Source organism: Camelus ferus, chromosome 2, assembly GCF_009834535.1.
Source record: "Camelus ferus isolate YT-003-E chromosome 2, BCGSAC_Cfer_1.0, whole genome shotgun sequence".
Taxonomy (NCBI): Eukaryota; Metazoa; Chordata; class Mammalia; order Artiodactyla; family Camelidae; genus Camelus; species Camelus ferus.
In genome coordinates, this window is record NC_045697.1 from 22,370,482 (window position 1) to 22,373,316 (window position 2,835).

Here is a 2,835-nt window from a genome sequence, read left to right on the forward strand (position 1 = left end):
GATTCTTATTATTTAATAGCCACTATGCTAAAAGGTTTTCATCAATTGTGTCATTAAACTCTCCCAACTCCTCTATTAATTTGGTGTTATTTTATTTACTCCTTACAGGTGAGGAAACTGAGGCACAAAGAGGTTGAGTAACTTAACCAAAGTCACACAACTAGAGAGAGACCAGCAAGAGATTGAGTGATGGACTTGTTCCAAAGGTCAAAGCAAGTCCGTCTTGATAAACAGCATTGATCTTTTAAAAAAATTCTTATTTTTTATTAAAATGTAGTCGATTTACAATGTTAGTTTCAGGTGTACAACAAAGCAATTCGGTTATATATATATATATTTTTTTCAGATTCTTTTCCATTACAGCTCATTATAAGAAATTGAACATATTTCACTAGCACTGGCTTTTTAAGCTTAATTCTTCTAGTCTTTGCTATATCTGGTACTTCTGGTACTCGCGGCTGCTGCTTTATTCCAGCAACCTCCAAATCCTTTTATTTTAATTGTAGGGATTCACCCTGCTTTTCTCCTCTCCCACCTTTGATAGCCGCTTCCATCTCAGTAATGTTCTTTTGACTTTCAACTGACTTCCCTTATTGGGGATATAGCCCCCCCCACCCCAGTTCTTCTTTACTTTGTTAACCCACACAACCATGCAGAGCTGTTTTTTTTTTTTTTTTTTGAAAAGCCCACTGATATACCTCACATGAGAAAACTATAGGTAATAACAAAATTACCAGAGAGGTTTAAAAGTTCATAAAATACTACTTCTTTACCTAGTGCTCCTGATTCATTCACAGAGAGCAAGTTGAAGCCATAACTGGGCTTTGACATCCAGTCTCCCTCCTCCATCATCACTGTGGAGAAATTGCATTGTTCTTCCCTCCCTTGATGATGATGCCACTTCTGAGATGAAGTCATCCTGAAGACCAGACACTGTTTCAAACCAGTGGCTAGAATCTCTGCGGCTACCAGACGAGCCAGCACTTAATTCACTGGGTCTCTGCCCTGATTAGAAATGATTTTCTTGTAAATTTCCTCATCTTTCTCTTTTTGAGAAACACTTTTGTGTTCTTTTCTTTGTTTGTTTGTTTATTTGTTTGTTTGTTTCTTTCATTCTTTCTTTCTCTCTTTCTTTCTCTTGAGAGGAGACAGAGAAGGAGAATTCTAAGAGCATGGACACACTTTAAGACATTTTGGAGAAGTGAGGGGAAACATGGGGAAAAGTGATGTCCAGGGTTTTAAGGGGGCAAGGAAAAAGGAGAGACAGCACAGTGCCTTGGGCTTCCCTGTGGGAACAAGACAACCACAAAAACGTACGAAGAGACATAGGTCAGCAATGTCTGGTGGCTGGTTCTTTTTCCGAACTACAGAGTCCCTTCACTTTCCAGCCGTAAGTCTAGCGATGGAAGGTGAGTTTAAGAAGAAACAAGGTAACTCATGTTTTATTTTTTAAACTTGAAACTTATTTCCCAAGGGCTTACACCGTTTCTGGAAGTACTGCAATACCAGGCCAGTGCGTGGAGTGGGCGGTGCAAGCTCTCTTCCAACTCTCTGCTCCAAAGATCCATTTCATATATTGTCCTCAAGTAGAGGGTGTGTCAGATATTAAGCTGATAAGAACAGATAATATACTTGATCTTAGCCAAAAGGCCGAGAAGTGATAAAGTTCCTACATTTCTAATCAAGCTCCATATTAAAAACTCCCACCTTTTATTCTGGACTTCTGAAATGCTCTGCCTTCAACTGTGTGGGATTTCCTAGAGGAATTTAATTTCCCCTTTAGTTTTAGCTACTTAAGTTAAGCAACCAGACATCATTTTAATTTTGCCTTTTTGTCAGGCATCCTTCAAAATATCTTAACACTGCTGTCAATCTCTCTAATTTTCAGGGACCAGAAGTGCATGGGGCATGTCAACAATGCAGCATTTTTGAAACTTCCAACTGGTAAAATAGATAATAGCAAAGCTTTTTATTGTATAGATTTTTCCTTATGAAACCTATTCAGCTTTTAATTTTGATCTGAAGTTTTTCCTTATTTCACCCACGATTAGAATTTCATAAAAGACATTCTCCCAACCACATTCATGGAGCAAGGGATTGTTTTTGATTTATTGTATTATACACACCCTGAAGGGCCAAAAAGTTCAGGAAATGCATGTAACTAGACCAGTAATCCTGAGTCTTATCAAAATCACCTGGCAAATCTACTGCCCGAAGGAACGTCATGGCCCTGATACCTCGAACTCAGTTGGTTGGAGAAAGTACCATGCTCCCTAAGGGTTTTGGACTGGAATGTGCCTCTTAATCCCAGACATATCTGAGTACCGATGAGAGCAGTCACATGTTTCTAACCATTTCTTAAGCTCTTTTCTATTTTAGACATACCCATTCACTTGGTAACTATCAATTTAAAAGTAGCTATTTACGTAAATTAAATCATTTACAAATAGTAACCAATAGTAAAAACAAATTTGAGCTAGATTAAGCCATAAGAGAGAATTTGTTCTCAGTGAGACAGTAGGGAAGGGGGCAGGGCACAACCTTTAAAAGAATGACATAGCCCTTGAGGAGATGACAAAAACTGGTTAGGACCTCCTAAGCCCAAGATTGTGGAAGGTTTGACTTCCACTGGAACTTGAGCCTCGTTACATGCTCATTGTAGTTCATTAGCATATTAAATATTGGTGTATTGGCCATGACAATTCCCAGGCTGACACTCAAAGGCCAAAAAGGGGGCAGGGGCCCAATTCCTGGAAATCCCTACCCCTACCCCCAAATAGTTGGAAATAATCCTCCCACTGGTTAGCATATGAAATTACGAAGTCTATAAAAACT

General features: G+C 38.9%; 1 non-coding gene across 1 annotated transcript; it reads right to left on the minus strand.

The window, feature by feature from the left end:
- Nucleotides 1-1,472: 1,472 nt before the first annotated feature.
- On the minus strand, nucleotides 1,473-1,662 carry LOC116659394. Its single transcript, XR_004314764.1, has one exon. It is a non-coding gene; the product is annotated as a U2 spliceosomal RNA (small nuclear RNA).
- Nucleotides 1,663-2,835: the final 1,173 nt, after the last annotated feature.